The sequence below is a fragment of the Oncorhynchus nerka genome, unplaced genomic scaffold, assembly GCF_034236695.1.
Source record: "Oncorhynchus nerka isolate Pitt River unplaced genomic scaffold, Oner_Uvic_2.0 unplaced_scaffold_910, whole genome shotgun sequence".
Classification (NCBI taxonomy): domain Eukaryota; kingdom Metazoa; phylum Chordata; class Actinopteri; order Salmoniformes; family Salmonidae; genus Oncorhynchus; species Oncorhynchus nerka.
Genome location: NW_027040392.1, coordinates 93,564 through 111,178, shown reverse-complemented (window position 1 = coordinate 111,178; position 17,615 = coordinate 93,564).

The window sequence follows — 17,615 nt, the reverse complement described above, 5'->3', positions numbered from 1 at the left end:
TGTATTCTGTACCTCATTATAGACCCATGTGTGGTTGGTTCAGATATATATGTATTCTGTACCTCATTATAGACCCATGTGTGGTTGGTTCAGATAGATGTGTGTTCTCTACCTCATTATAGACCCATGTGTGGTTGGTTCAGTTACATATGGATTCTGTACCTCACTATAGACCCATGTGTGGTTGGTTCAGTTACATAGTATTCTGTACCTCATTATAGACCCATGTGGTTGGTTCAGATAGATATGTGTTATGTACCTCATTATAGACTCATGTGTGGTTGGTTCAGATATGTATTCTGTACCTCATTATAGACCCATGTGTGGTTGGTTCAGATAGATGTGTTCTGTACCTCTTTATAGATCCATGTGTGGTTGGTTCAGTTACATATGTATTCTGTACCTCATTATAGACTCATGTGTGGTTGGTTCAGATAGATATGTATTCTGTACCTCATTATAGACTCATGTGTGGTTGGTTCAGATAGATATGTATTCTGTACCTCATTATAGACCCATGTGTGGTTGGTTCAGTTAGATATGTATTCTGTACCTCATTATAGACCCATGTGTGGTTGGTTCAGATACATATGTATTCTGTACCTCATTATAGACCCATGTGTGGTTGGTTGATAGTGTGTTCTGGGGAGTTTATAGATCCATGTGTGGTTGGTTCAGTTCCATATGTATTCTGTACCTCATTATAGACCCATGTGTGGTTGGTTCAGATAGATGTGTTCTGTACCTCTTTATAGATCCATGTGTGGTTGGTTCAGTTACATATGTATTCTGTACCTCATTATAGACCCATGTGTTGTTGGTTCAGATACATATGTATTCTGTACACAGTTTGGGATACTGTCTCACAACAGTTCCTCTGTATTACAGCCCCACTCTGTGGTTAAGATCAGTATTGCAGCTCTGTCAATCAGGCCAGTTTGGAGAGGATTAATTAAATATTCTTTCAACGTTTTTATTGATAAGAATGTAGACAAAAAAGCTGCAAATTGTCTTTGAACAGAAAGGGCACACGTACAAGACCCAAGTCACTAGCGTTGTTAAAATAATATTACAACACTAACAACCAGGCTATACAGTAGTAGAATGACTGATACAATAACAACAACCAGGCTATACAGTAGTAGAATGACTGATACAAAGCACCATTTAATAACACTAACAACCAGGCTATACAGTAGTAGAATGACTGATACAAAGCACCATTTAATAACAACAACCAGGCTATACAGTAGTAGAATGACTGATACAAAGCACCATTTAATAACAAGGTAGGGGGCTGGTTGAACCAGGCTATACAGTAGTAGAATGACTGATACAAAGCAACATTTAATAACAACACTAACAACCAGGCTATACAGTAGTAGAATGACTGATACAATAACAACAACCAGGCTATACAGTAGTAGAATGACTGATACAAAGCACCATTTAATAACAACACTAACAACCAGGCTATACAGTAGTAGAATGACTGATACAAGGGCCATTTAATAACAACAACCAGGCTATACAGTGTAGAATGACTGGATACAATTTGACAACAACCAGGCTATACAGTAGTAGAATGACTGATACAAAGCACCATTTAATAACAAATACTAACAACCAGGCTATACAGTAGTAGAATGACTGATACAAAGCACCATTTAATAACAACAACCAGGCTATACAGTAGAAGAATGACTGATACAAAGCCCCATTTAATAACAACAACCAGGCTATACAGTAGTAGAATGACTGATACAAAGCACCATTTAATAACAACAACCAGGCTATACAGTAGTAGAATGACTGATACAAAGCACCATTTAATAACAACAACCAGGCTATACAGTAGTAGAATGACTGATACAAAGCACCATTTAATAACAACAACCAGGCTATACAGTAGTAGAATGACTGATACAAGCACCATTTAATAACAACACTAACAACCAGGCTATACAGTAGTAGAATGACTGATACAAAGCACCATTTAATAACAACAACCAGGCTATACAGTAGTAGAATGACTGATACAAAGCACTGGTTAATAACAACAACCAGGCTATACAGTAGTAAAATGACTGATACAAAGCACCATTTAATAACTACCAGGCTATACAGAAGAGATAGGATACGGCATGTGTCAAAATGATTGATTGCTGACCTTTGAACGTCATGATGACGTGTACATGTCTGGGGGCTGAGCCTCCGGCCCGTCCCCCCTGTTCCTGTGTTCACGTGTTGAGGGGAGTGTGTTGTTTGATAGTCATTAAGTTATACTTTGAAGTAGGCCTGGGGAGGGTTGTTTGATGTCTAGGGGGCTGGTTGAACTGGGGAGGGTGTTGTTTGATGTCTAGGGGGCTGGTTGAACTGGGGAGGGTGTTGTTTGATGTCTAGGGGGCTGGTTGAACTGGGGAGGGTGTTGTTTGATGTCTAGGGGGCTGGTTGAACTGGGGAGGGTGTTGTTTGATGTCTAGGGGGCTGGTTGAACTGGGGAGGGTGTTGTTTGATGTCTAGGGGCTGGTTGAACTGGGGAGGGTGTTGTTTGATGTCTAGGGGGCTGGTTGAACTGGGGAGGGTGTTGTTTGATGTCTAGGGGGCTGGTTGAACTGGGGAGGGTGTTGTTTGATGTCTAGGGGGCTGGTTTAACTGGGGAGGGTGTTGTTTGATGTCTAGGGGGCTGGTTGAACTGGGGAGGGTGTTGTTTGATGTCTAGGGGGGCTGGTTGAACTGGGGAGGGTGTTGTTTGATGTCTAGGGGGCTGGTTGAACTGGGGAGGGTGTTGTTTGATGTCTAGGGGGCTGGTTGAACTGGGGAGGGTGTTGTTTGATGTCTAGGGGGCTGGTTGAACTGGGGAGGGTGTTGTTTGATGTCTAGGGGGCTGGTTGAACTGGGGAGGGTGTTGTTTGATGTCTAGGGGGCTGGTTGAACTGGGAGGGTGTTGTTTGATGTCTAGGGGGCTGGTTGAACTGGGGAGGGTGTTGTTTGATGTCTAGGGGGCTGGTTGAACTGGGGAGGGTGTTGTTTGATGTCTAGGGGGCTGGTTGAACTGGGGAGGGTGTTGTTTGATGTCTAGGGGGCTGGTTGAACTGGGGAGGGTGTTGTTTGATGTCTAGGGGGCTGGTTGAACTGGGGAGGGTGTTGTTTGATGTCTAGGGGGCTGGTTGAACTGGGGAGGGTGTTGTTTGATGTCTAGGGGGCTGGTTGAACTGGGGAGGGTGTTGTTTGATGTCTAGGGGGCTGGTTGAACTGGGGAGGGTGGTGTTTGATGTCTAGGGGGCTGGTTGAACTGGGGAGGTGTTGTTTGATGTCTAGGGGGTTGTGGTCTAGGGGGCTGAACTGGGGAGGGTGTTGTTTGATGTCTAGGGGGCTGGTTGAACTGAACTGGGGGCTGGTTGAACTGGGAGGCTGTTGTTTGATGTCTAGGGGGCTGGTTGAACTGGGGAGGGTGTTGTTTGATGTCTAGGGGGCTGGTTGAACTGGGGAGGGTGTTGTTTGATGTCTAGGGGGCTGGTTGAACTGGGGAGGGTGTTGTTTGATGTCTAGGGGGCTGGTTGAACTGGGGAGGGTGTTGTTTGATGTCTAGGGGGCTGGTTGAACTGGGGAGGGTGTTGTTTGATGTCTAGGGGGCTGGTTGAACTGGGGAGGGTGTTGTTTGATGTCTAGGGGGCTGGTTGAACTGGGGAGGGTGTTGTTTGATGTCTAGGGGGCTGGTTGAACTGGGGAGGGTGTTGTTTGATGTCTAGGGGGGCTGGTTGAACTGGGGAGGGTGTTGTTTGATGTCTAGGGGGGCTGGTTGAACTGGGGAGGGTGTTGTTTGATGTCTAGGGGGGCTGGTTGAACTGGGGAGGGTGTTGTTTGATGTCTAGGGGGCTGGTTGAACTGGGGAGGGTGTTATTTGATGTCTCAAGGGGAATTAACTGGTTGAACTGGGGAAGGAGAATGTTGTTTATTCTCAAGTCTATAGTCAGAGAATTAACTATATATCCTCAACCTTATTCTCAAGTCAATACAGTCAGAGAATTAACTCTATATCGTCAACCTTATTCTCAAGTCAATACAGTCAGAGAATTAACTCTATATCCTCAACCTTTTTCTCAAGTCAATACATTCAGAGAATTAACTATATATCGTCAACCTTATTCTCAAGTCAATACAGTCAGAGAATTAACTATATATCCTAAACCTTATTCTCAAGTCAATACAGTCACAGAATTAACTATATATCCTCCAACCTTATTCTCAAGTCCATCCACATGCTGGCTTCAACCCAACCCAACACTAACCTAACCCTAACCCTAAACCATCCCTAACCCTAACCCAACACTAACCTAACCCTAACCCTAAACCAACCCTAACCCAATCCTAACCCAACCCAACACTAACCTAACCCTAAACCAACCCTAAAACAATCATAACCCAACACTAACCTAACCCTAACCCAACTATATCCTTAACCCTAACCCAACCCTAACCCAACACTAACCCAAACCCAACTCTATCCTTAACCCTAACCCAATCCTAACCCAACCCAACACTAACCTAACCCTAACCCTAAACCAACCCTAACCCAATCCTAAACCAACCCTAACCCAACCCCAAACCCAACTCTATCCTTAACCCTATCCCAACCCTAACCCAACCATAACCCAACCCCAACTCTAACCCTAACCCTAACCCTAACCCTAACCTTAACACCAACCCTTACCCAACGCTACCCTAACCCAACCCAACACTAACCTAAACCTAACCCAACCCTAACCCAGACCCAACTCTATCCTTAACCCTAACCCAATCCTAACCCAACCCAACACTAACCTAACCCTAAACCAACCCTAACTCAATCCTAACCCAAACCAACCCTAACCCTAACACAACTCAATCCTTAACCCTTACCCAACCCTAACCCTAACCCAACCCTAATCCAACCCTAATCCAACTCTAACCCAACCCTAACCCTAACTCGACCTCAACTCTAACCCAACCCTAACCCTAACCAAACCCTAACCCAACCCCAACTCTAATCCTAACCCAACCCTACCCTAAACCTAACACCAACCCAACCCTATTCACAACCCTAACCCTATCCTTAACCCTAACCGAACCCTAACCCTAACACCAACCCAAACCCTAACCCAACCCTAACCCTACCTAACTCTAACCCTAACCAAAACCTAACCTGAACACCAACCCAACCCTAACCCAACCCTAACCCCAACCTAACTCAACCCTAATCCAACCCTAACCCAACCATATCCCTAACGCTAACCCAACCCCATCTCTAACCCTAACCCCTACCCTAACCCTAACCCTAACCCTAACCCTATCCTTATCCCTAACCCAACCCCAACTCTAACTCTAACCCCTACCCTAAAACCCTAACCCTAACCCTAACCCAACCCCAACTCTAACCCAACCCTAACCCTAACCAAACCCTAACCCAACCCCAACTCTAATCCTAACCCAACCCTACCCTAAACCTAACACCAACCCAACCCTATTCACAACCCTAACCCTATCCTTAACCCTAACCGAACCCTAACCCTAACACCAACCCAAACCCTAACCCAACCCTAACCAACTCTAACCCTAACCAAAACCTAACCTGAACACCAACCCAACCCTAACCCAACCCTAACCCCAACATAACTCAACCCTAATCCAACCCTAACCCAACCATATCCATAACGCTAACCCAACCCCATCTCTAACCCTAACCCCAACCCTAACCCTAACCCTAACCCTACCCTTAACCCTAACCCAACCCCAACTCTAACTCTAACCCCTACCCTAAAACCCTAACCCTAACCCTAACCCAACTCTAACCCTAACCCCTACCCTAACCCTAACCCCCTTACCCTAACCCTAACCCTAACCAACCCCTACCCTCAAACCCTAACCCTAACCCTAACCCAACCCCAACTCAAACCCTAACCCTAACCCTAACACCAAACCAACCCTAATCCAACACTACCTCTAACCCTAACCCAACTCTATCCTTAACCCTAACCCTAGCTTCAACCCAACCCTATTCAAAACCCTAGCCCTATCCTTAACCCTAACCCAACCCTAACCCAACTGTATCCTTAACCCTAACCCTAGCTTCAACCCAACCCTATTCAAAACCCTAGCCCTATCCTTAACCCTAACCCAACCCTAACACCAACCCAAACCCTACCTCAACCCTAACCCTAACCCAACCCTAACCCAACTCTATCCTCAATCCTGACCCAACCCTAACCCTAACTCTAACCCAACCCTAACCCTAACAGGAGCTTTCAGTGGTTCTATGGTTGGTTCAGATAGATATGTGCTCTGTACCTCATTATAGACCCATGTGTGGTTGGTTCAGCTAGATATGTATTCTGTACCTCATTATAGACCCATGTGTGGTTGGTTCAGCTAGATATGTATTCTGTACCTCATTATAGACCCATGTGTGGTTGGTTCAGATAGATGTGTGTTCTCTACCTCATTATAGACCCATGTGTGGTTGGTTCAGTTACATATGGATTCTGTACCTCACTATAGACCCATGCGTGGTTGGTTCAGCTAGATATGTATTCTGTACCTCATTATAGACCCATGTGTGGTTGGTTCAGATATATATGTATTCTGTACCTCATTATAGACCCATGTGTGGTTGGTTCAGATAGATGTGTGTTCTCTACCTCATTATAGACCCATGTGTGGTTGGTTCAGTTACATATGTATTCTGTACCTCATTATAGACCCATGTGTGGTTGGTTCAGATAGATATGTGTTATGTACCTCATTATAGACTCATGTGTGGTTGGTTCAGATATGTATTCTGTACCTCATTATAGACCCATGTGTGGTTGGTTCAGATAGATATGTGTTCAGTACCTCATTTTCGACCCATGTGTGGTTGGTTCAGTTCCATATGTATTCTGTACCTCATTATAGACCCATGTGTGGTTGGTTCAGTTCCATATGTATGCTGTACCTCATTATAGACCCATGTGTTGTTGGTTCAGATACATATGTATTCTGTACCTCATTATAGACCCATGTGTGGTTGGTTCAGATAGATATGTATTCTGTACCTCATTATAGACCCATGTGTGGTTGGTTCAGATAGATATGTGTTCAGTACCTCATTTTCGACCCATGTGTGGTTGGTTCAGTTCCATATGTATTCTGTACCTCATTATAGACCCATGTGTGGTTGGTTCAGTTCCATATGTATTCTGTACCTCATTATAGACCCATGTGTTGTTGGTTCAGATACATATGTATTCTGTACCTCATTATAGACCCATGTGTGGTTGGTTCAGATAGATATGTATTCTGTACCTCATTATAGACCCATGTGTGGTTGGTTCAGTTCCATATGTGTTCTGTACCTCATTATAGACCCATGTGTGGTTGGTTCAGTTACATATGTATTCTGTACCTCTTTATATACACATATGTCAGCATTGTAAACAATGTCAAGTCTAGAGTGTAACACATACACACAAATGTGTAGGAATGTCAAACACGCACACACAGTTTGGGATACAACAACTGTCTCACAACAGTTCCTCTGTATTACAGCCCCACTCTGTGGTTAAGATCAGTATTGCAGCTCTGTCAATCAGGCCAGTATGGAGAGGATTAATTAAATATTCTTTCAAAGTTTTTATTGATAAGAATGTAGACAAAAAAGCTGCAAATTGTCTTTGAAGAGAAAGGGCACACATACAAGACCCAAGTCACTAGCGTTGTTCAAATAATATTACAACACTAACAACCAGGCTATACAGTAGTAGAATGACTGATACAAAGCACCATTTAATAACAACACTAACAACCAGGCTATACAGTAGTAGAATGACTGATACAAAGCACCATTTAATAACAACAACCAGGCTATACAGTAGTAGAATGACTGATACAAAGCACCATTTAATAACAACACTAACAACCAGGCTATACAGTAGTAGAATGACTGATACAAAGCACCATTTAATAACAACAACCAGGCTATACAGTAGTAGAATGACTGATACAAAGCACCATTTAATAACAACACTAACAACCAGGCTATACAGTAGTAGAATGACTGATACAAAGCACCATTTAATAACAACACTAACAACCAGGCTATACAGTAGTAGAATGACTGATACAAATCACCATTTAATAACAACAACCAGGCTATACAGTAGAAGAATGACTGATACAAAGCCCCATTTAATAACAACAACCAGGCTATACAGTAGTAGAATGACTGATACAAAGCACCATTTAATAACAACAACCAGGCTATACAGTAGTAGAATGACTGATACAAAGCACCATTTAATAACAACACTAACAACCAGGCTATACAGTAGTAGAATGACTGATACAAAGCACCATTTAATAACAACACTAACAACCAGGCTATACAGTAGTAGAATGACTGATACAAAGCACCATTTAATAACAACAACCAGGCTATACAGTAGAAGAATGACTGATACAAAGCACCATTTAATAACAACAACCAGGCTATACAGTAGTAGAATGACTGATACAAAGCACCATTTAATAACAACAACCAGGCTATACAGTAGTAGAATGACTGATACAAAGCACCATTTAATAACAACAGAGAGAGATAGGATACGGCATGTGTCAAAATGATTGATTGCTGACCTTACGTCATGATGACGTGTACATGTCTGAATATGAGCCTCCGGCCCGTCCCCCCCTGTTCCTGTGTTCACGTGTTAGAGGGTGTGTGTTATTTTATAGCATTAAGTTATACTTTGAAGTAGGCCTGTTGTTTGATGTCTAGGGGGGCTGGTTGAACTGGGGAGGGTGTTGTTTGATGTCTAGGGGGCTGGTTGAACTGGGGAGGGTGTTGTTTGATGTCTAGGGGGCTGGGAACTGGGGAGGGTGTTGTTTGATGTCTAGGGGGCTGGTTGAACTGGGGAGGGTGTTGTTTGATGTCTAGGGGGGCTGGTTGAACTGGGGAGGGTGTTGTTTGATGTCTAGGGGGCTGGTTGAACTGGGGAGGGTGTTGTTTGATGTCTAGGGGGCTGGTTGAACTGGGGAGGGTGTTGTTTGATGTCTAGGGGGCTGGTTGAACTGGGGAGGGTGTTGTTTGATGTCTAGGGGCTGGTTGAACTGGGGAGGGTGTTGTTTGATGTCTAGGGGGGCTGGTTGAACTGGGGTGGAGGGGGGCTGTTGTTTTGTTTGATGTCTAGGGGGCTGGTTGAACTGGGGAGGGTGTTGTTTGATGTCTAGGGGGCTGGTTGAACTGGGGAGGGTGTTGTTTGATGTCTAGGGGGCTGGTTGAACTGGGGAGGGTGTTGTTTGATGTCTAGGGGGCTGGTTGAACTGGGGAGGGTGTTGTTTGATGTCTAGGGGGCTGGTTGAACTGGGGGGGGTGTTGTTTGAACTGGGGAGGGTCTAGGGGGCTGGTTGAACTGGGGAGGGTGTTGTTTGATGTCTAGGGGGCTGGTTGAACTGGGGAGGGTGTTGTTTGATGTCTAGGGGGCTGGTTGAACTGGGGAGGGTGTTGTTTGATGTCTAGGGGGCTGGTTGAACTGGGGAGGGTGTTGTTTGATGTCTAGGGGGCTGGTTGAACTGGGGAGGGTGTTGTTTGATGTCTAGGGGCTGGTTGAACTGGGGAGGGTGTTGTTTGATGTCTAGGGGGCTGGTTGAACTGGGGAGGTGTTGTTTGATGTCTAGGGGGCTGGTTGAACTGGGGAGGGTGTTGTTTGATGTCTAGGGGGCTGGTTGAACTGGGGAGGGTGTTGTTTGATGTCTAGGGGGCTGGTTGAACTGGGGAGGGTGTTGTTTGATGTCTAGGGGCTGGTTGAACTGGGGAGGGTGTTGTTTGATGTCTAGGGGGCTGGTTGAACTGGGGAGGGTGTTGTTTGATGTCTAGGGGGCTGGTTGAACTGGGGAGGGTGTTGTTTGATGTCTAGGGGGGCTGGTTGAACTGGGGAGGGTGTTGTTTGATGTCTAGGGGGCTGGTTGAACTGGGGAGGGTGTTGTTTGATGTCTAGGGGGGCTGGTTGAACTGGGGAGGGTGTTGTTTGATGTCTAGGGGGCTGGTTGAACTGGGGAGGGTGTTGTTTGATGTCTAGGGGGCTGGTTGAACTGGGGAGGGTGGGGGAGGGCTGGTTGAACTGGGGAGGGTGTTGTTTGATGTCTAGGGGGCTGGTTGAACTGGGGAGGGTGTTGTTTGATGTCTAGGGGGCTGGTTGAACTGGGGAGGGTGTTGTTTGATGTCTAGGGGGCTGGTTGAACTGGGGAGGGTGTTGTTTGATGTCTAGGGGGCTGGTTGAACTGGGGAGGGTTGAATGTCTGGGGGCTGGTTGAACTGGGGAGGTGTTGTTTGATGTCTAGGGGGCTGGTTGAACTGGGGAGGGTGTTGTTTGATGTCTAGGGGGCTGGTTGAACTGGGGAGGGTGTTGTTTGATGTCTAGGGGGCTGGTTGAACTGGGGAGGGTGTTGTTTGATGTCTAGGGGGCTGGTTGAACTGGGGAGGGTGTTGTTTGATGTCTAGGGGGCTGGTTGAACTGGGGAGGGTGTTGTTTGATGTCTAGGGGGCTGGTTGAACTGGGGAGGGTGTTGTTTGATGTCTGGGGAGGGGGCTGGTTGAACTGGGGAGGGTGTTGTTTGATGTCTAGGGGGCTGGTTGAACTGGGGAGGGTGTTGTTTGATGTCTAGGGGGGCTGGTTGAACTGGGGAGGGTGTTGTTTGATGTCTAGGGGCTGGTTGAACTGGGGAGGGTGTTGTTTGATGTCTAGGGGGCTGGTTGAACTGGGGAGGGTGTTGTTTGATGTCTAGGGGGCTGGTTGAACTGGGGAGGGTGTTGTTTGATGTCTAGGGGGCTGGTTGAACTGGGGAGGGTGTTGTTTGATGTCTAGGGGGCTGGTTGAACTGGGGAGGGTGTTGTTTGATGTCTAGGGGGCTGGTTGAACTGGGGAGGGTGTGTTGTTTGATGTCTAGGGGCTGGTTGAACTGGGGAGGGTGTTGTTTGATGTCTAGGGGGGCTGGTTGAACTGGGGAGGGTGTTGTTTGATGTCTAGGGGGCTGGTTGAACTGGGGAGGGTGTTGTTTGATGTCTAGGGGCTGGTTGAACTGGGGAGGGTGTTGTTTGATGTCTAGGGGGGCTGGTTGAACTGGGGAGGGTGTTGTTTGATGTCTAGGGGGCTGGTTGAACTGGGGAGGGTGTTGTTTGATGTCTAGGGGGCTGGTTGAACTGGGGAGGGTGTTGTTTGATGTCTAGGGGGCTGGTTGAACTGGGGAGGGTGTTGTTTGATGTCTAGGGGGCTGGTTGAACTGGGGAGGGTGTTGTTTGATGTCTAGGGGGCTGGTTGAACTGGGGAGGGGGGCTGTTGTTTGATGTCTAGGGGGCTGGTTGAACTGGGGAGGGTGTTGTTTGATGTCTAGGGGGCTGGTTGAACTGGGGAGGGTGTTGTTTGATGTCTAGGGGGCTGGTTGAACTGGGGAGGGTGTTGTTTGATGTCTAGGGGGCTGGTTGAACTGGGGAGGGTGTTGTTTGATGTCTAGGGGGCTGGTTGAACTGGGGAGGGTGTTGTTTGATGTCTAGGGGGGCTGGTTGAACTGGGGAGGGTGTTGTTTGATGTCTAGGGGGCTGGTTGAACTGGGGAGGGTGTTGTTTGATGTCTAGGGGGGTTGGGGGAGGGTTGAACTGGGGAGGGTGTTGTTTGATGTCTAGGGGGCTGGTTGAACTGGGGAGGGTGTTGTTTGATGTCTAGGGGGCTGGTTGAACTGGGGAGGGTGTTGTTTGATGTCTAGGGGGAACTGGGGAGGGTGTTGAACTGGGGAGGGTGTTGTTTGATGTCTAGGGGGCTGGTTGAACTGGGGAGGGTGTTGTTTGATGTCTAGGGGGGCTGGTTGAACTGGGGAGGGTGTTGTTTGATGTCTAGGGGGCTGGTTGAACTGGGGAGGGTGTTGTTTGATGTCTAGGGGGCTGGTTGAACTGGGGAGGGTGTTGTTTGATGTCTAGGGGGCTGGTTGAACTGGGGAGGGTGTTGTTTGATGTCTAGGGGGCTGGTTGAACTGGGGAGGCTGTTGTTTGATGTCTAGGGGGCTGTTTGAACTGGGGAGGGTGTTGTTTGATGTCTAGGGGGCTGGTTGAACTGGGGAGGGTGTTGTTTGATGTCTAGGGGGCTGGTTGAACTGGGGAGGGTGTTGTTTGATGTCTAGGGGGCTGGTTGAACTGGGGAGGGTGTTGTTTGATGTCTAGGGGGCTGGTTGAACTGGGGAGGGTGTTGTTTGATGTCTAGGGGGCTGGTTGAACTGGGGAGGGTGTTGTTTGATGTCTAGGGGGCTGGTTGAACTGGGGAGGGTGTTGTTTGATGTCTAGGGGGCTGGTGGGGAGGGTGTTGAACTGGGGGGAGGGTGTTGTTTGATGTCTAGGGGGCTGGTTGAACTGGGGAGGGTGTTGTTTGATGTCTAGGGGCTGGTTGAACTGGGGAGGTGTTGTTTGATGTCTAGGGGGCTGGTTGAACTGGGGAGGGTGTTGTTTGATGTCTAGGGGGCTGGTTGAACTGGGGAGGGTGTTGTTTGATGTCTAGGGGGCTGGTTGAACTGGGGAGGGTGTTGTTTGATGTCTAGGGGGCTGGTTGAACTGGGGAGGGTGTTGTTTGATGTCTAGGGGGCTGGTTGAACTGGGGAGGGTGTTGTTTGATGTCTAGGGGGCTGGTTGAACTGGGGAGGGTGTTGTTTGATGTCTAGGGGGCTGGTTGAACTGGGGAGGGTGTTGTTTGATGTCTAGGGGGCTGGTTGAACTGGGGAGGGTGTTGTTTGATGTCTAGGGGGCTGGTTGAACTGGGGAGGGTGTTGTTTGATGTCTAGGGGGCTGGTTGAACTGGGGAGGGTGGTGTTTGATGTCTAGGGGCTGGTTGAACTGGGGAGGGTGTTGTTTGATGTCTAGGGGGCTGGTTGAACTGGGGAGGGTGTTGTTTGATGTCTAGGGGGCTGGAACTGGGGAGGGTGATGTCTAGGGGCTGGGGGGGAGGGTGTTGTTTGATGTCTAGGGGGCTGGTTGAACTGGGGAGGGGGTGTTTGATGTCTAGGGGGTCTGGTTGTGTGGGGGTGTTTGAGTGTTTGAACTTTTGGGAGCGTACACCCAGTTTTTATCTCCCTTATGGTTGTTATCTATGAAGCAGGAATGTCCAGGCTTATGTATCTGGGGGCCTAGGCTTTATAAATGTCCAGAACAAGCCATTTTTTTAAGACCTGAATTTTAAACATCTAAAATATGTCTACCAGGGGAATTATCGGAGTGCTCTGTAGCTCATGTCATGAATCCAACGCCAAAAGCCTGGAAGATATTTTGCTTGAGGCTCCCGAATGTTTTAAAGGATTTCTGTGTACAAGCGAGGGCCATATTTCGTACATATTCAACCCGGAGGAATATACGGTTAAGATATTCACAGACAGCGTGTCCCAACCCTTTTATCGTGCAGAACCCGAGCCTTTTTCTCCAGCGCTAAGGATGCGAGAATGGCTTAAAATAAGGCTAGCTTTGTGTCAAATGGAACGTGCCCTGAGTGCTTCAAGGCTGCCAGGATATGCATTGGAAGAACAAGTCTGTGGACGCCAGGATCTAATGGCTCTGAGAGTCACTTCCATGGGGTATACCCCGGACTCCAGAGTGACAATTTTATCATGTGAACAATTTGATAGGGCAAATGCTACGAAAACGTTGAGACATACCCCGGAACAACAAGTTCGAAGGCGGATCTTTCCCTGGCAGGAAAGTGGACAGAGCTTCGACGGAGCGCGGAAAAGACTTTGCGATGGGGAATTGGAAACGGATAATGTTCAGGGCTAACAGGACCCCTATATCTGTAAGAAATAGTTTTAAAAATGTTGAATTATAACGTGTGTTAAAATGTAGGTGTTAATTTTTGAAAATGTATAGCCCCCATTTAACTAAGGGGCAGCGCTCTTTTCTCTCACGCTAGGGTCTGGCGCAGACAACTGTAAGATCTGAAAAAAACATGTATAATTTTATATAGTCTATTCCTGCATGGGTATGTTATGAACATTACGTTTTATTAAAGTTTGTAATAATGTACAAAGACCTGCATCCAAGGTTTTTTATTTTTACATAAAACACGTGTGCTGCATGTTTAAATATTATTCAAATGTGTTACTTAATTCAAACATGTCTTAAAGGTTGTACGAAATATAAGTAAAATAGAATCAGAGTGTTTGGGTGTGTGGGAGTGGTCTTGGGGCGTAGCAACAGGCGTGTGTGGGTGTGTGTGTGTGTGTGTGTGTGGTTGTGTGTGTGTGTTACATAAATCCTAAGGTGGGAGGTGTATATATAAATATTTCTTGGGTATGTGTTTAATTATAAGGACTTACAACGGAAAAAGGCTGTTGGTGATTGTCTGCCAGACTTTTGCTCCTGCGAACCCCCATCATGTTCCAGATCAGGTAAATCGCGTAAAAGCTGCGTAAATGTCGGGGATCCTAGATTCCATTAGACAATGTTAACAGTTATACGCTATATCTACAATTTTTTTTATTTTTTTTATTTTTAAACCTATATTGGGCTTTTTTTGAAATACCCAAATAACTAGGGTTTAATATTCCAATAATATTCAAACAAATCTTAAAATATGTTTTTTTCATTTACTCACCTTCAGAAATATCCATTATGCGAGATTCCCTTATTCCGAATATTATTATTATTATTTTAATCTGTCCGTGCAGCTCAATATTCGGGCCTTTATGTTTGCGCTAAGGCAATGCTGACAACGTTAAAAAATAGTTCTGTCCCTAACTATCTAAAAGTTCGGAATGAGTTTTTTGAGAGATGTATGCTACACGCCAACAACAGGCGGGGATGTCGTGACATTCTGTCTGCAAACCGGGTGTGTGGGGGCCGCAGATTAGAGATATCTATGTTTAACCCCCGCTGTTCGGCTGATATCTCGACATGCCTTATGCATGATAGTGCACACCTTGGTTTCAAACGGTTCTCTACAGATAAGAGTTCTGGGACCCCCCCCAACTTTAGGATTTTCACACACACACACACACACACACACACACGTTGCTCCGCCTCAAGACCCCTCCCACACACACACACACAAACACTCGGATTCTATTTTACTTCGTGACAGAGTTGGAATAAGTTGTTAAATAGGTTTTTCCCATAGTTAAAGGGTGAGATACCGTTTTTAAACATTCCTTTTATTGAATTCCAAAATATTTCGTACAACCTTTAAGACATGTTTGAATTAAGTAACCCATTTGAATAATATTTAAACATGCAGCACACGTGTTTTATGTAAAAATAAAAAAACCTTGGATGCCGGTCTTTGTACATTATTACAAACTTTAATAAAACGTAACGTTCATAACATACCCATGTAGGAAAAGACTATAAAATAATACATGTTTTTTTTCAGATCTTACAGTTGTCTGCGCCAGACCGACCCTAGCTTGAGAGAAAAGAGCTCTACCCCTTAGTTAAATGGGGGGGTATACATTTTCAAAAATTAACACCTACATTTTAACACACGTTATAATTCAACATTTATTTTAACTATTTCTTACAGATATATGGGGTCCTGTTAGCCCTGAACATTATCCGTTTCCAATTCCCCATCACAAAGTCTTTTCCGCGCTCCGTCGAAGCTCTGTCCACTTTCCTGCCAGGGAAAGATCCGCCTTCGAACTTGTTGTTCTTCCGGTGTATGTCTCAACGATAACATATGTTGTTCCGGGGTATGTCTCAACGATAACCTAGGCCATCGTCGTAATTGTTCACGATTTTCGAAAAGACTGTCCAGCTTATTCATCAGGGTTCGAAAATGTGGTAATCGCGCCATTTAAAACTGAACATTATTTGAAAAAATTTACATCCTTGCATGCTTTGGAGGATACATATGGACTGACCGTTTTCGTAGCATTTGACCTGTCAAATTGTTCACATGCTAAAATTGTCACTCTGGAGTCCGGGTATAGCCCATGGATGTGACTCTCAGGGCCATTAGGTCCTGACGTCCACAGACTTGTTCTTCCAGCGCATATCCTGGCAGCCTTGAAGCACTCAGGGCACGTTCCATTTGACACAAAGCTAGCCTTATTTTAAGCCATTCTCGCATCCTTAGCGCTAGAGAAAAAGGCTCGGGTTCTGCACGATAAAAGGGTTGGGACACGCTGTCTGTGAATATCTTAACCGTAGATTCCTCCGGGTTGAATATGTACGAAATATGGCCCTCGCTTGTACACAGAAATCCGTTAAAACATTCGGGAGCCTCTACCAAAATATCCTCCAAGCTTTTGGCGTTGGGTTCGTGACATGAGCTACAGAGCACTCCGAGAATTCCCCTTGTAGACCATATTTTTAGATGCTTAATATTCAGGTCTTAAAAAATGGCTTGTTCTAGCCATTTATAATGCTGAGGCCCCAGCGCTATCTATAGCCCCAGACATTCCTGCTTCATAGATAACAACCATAAGGGAGATAAAACTGGGGAGTGGAGGGGGGGGGCATGGGCCCCAAAAGTTCAAACACCCTCTAACACATGACCACACGAACAGGGGGGGCGGGGCGGGGGCACATATTCTGTACAGGTCATCAGGTCATAAGGTCAGCAATCAATCAAATTTGACAGGCGCCGTATCCTATTACTCTCTAGTCCTGAGCCAAAGGGACCAAGAAGTAATGGCCCAGAAGTAGATGGTCATCGTAGAAGGACAGCCCTGCTGGAACCTCACAAACATGAGGACAATTTGTTCTTATCTAGAGCAGAAATGGTTGCCAACCTGCCCTCCAAAGAAAAGGACTGTTGGGTGTGTGGGATGGGGCCTGTTAAGGTAGGGGCAGGCTTGCCCCTTATGGGAGTCCCAATAGGAGTGAACTTTACTATAGCATTGGCAGGAAAAATACATTTTTATACTATGACCAACAATGTTAAGGTATATAATCAACCCAATGTATCCTATTACTTGAGGCCTGGTAATGTCTCAATCCCGCCCATTTCAGTGGCTGGGGTGATGACTGCCCCCTGGTGTATTAGAGGATATGGAGATCACCATTTGGGGGAATTGAAATGTAATTGTACTATGAATCTTAATGGATCAAATGCTTGCAATTTAACAGTAATACAGGAGAATGGTCAGGCTGATAAGGAACCTTTTAAAATGTGGGTTGACAAACATAGCACAACTCTGAGAGGAGCCCCACATGGCACCTATTGGCTGTGTGGTAAGATGGCTTACTATAGCCTGCCCTCGAACTGGGGAGGTACTTGTACTGTTGGGTTTGTGGTGACAGCTATGAGAACCGTTCCAAATGATCAGAGGGATCTGATGGCTCTGTTTAGAGACTACAAACTTCCTGGAATGAGGAGAGATAACGTCACTCACGCCCAGACACCTGCCTCCAGGTTCTTTGGTGTGTTTTTCTCTGGGTATGGAGTTGCATGTGCCCTAGACCAAATTCATGACATCTCTAGACACATAGAGAACATTGGCAATGCTAGTAGAAATGCCCTGGAACAATTGAATGTGGAACTAAAAAAATTGCTTAAGTTATCTCTGCAAAACAGAGAGGCTCTTGACTATCTTCTGGCAGGTCAAGGGGGCACTTGTGCAATCATTGGGGA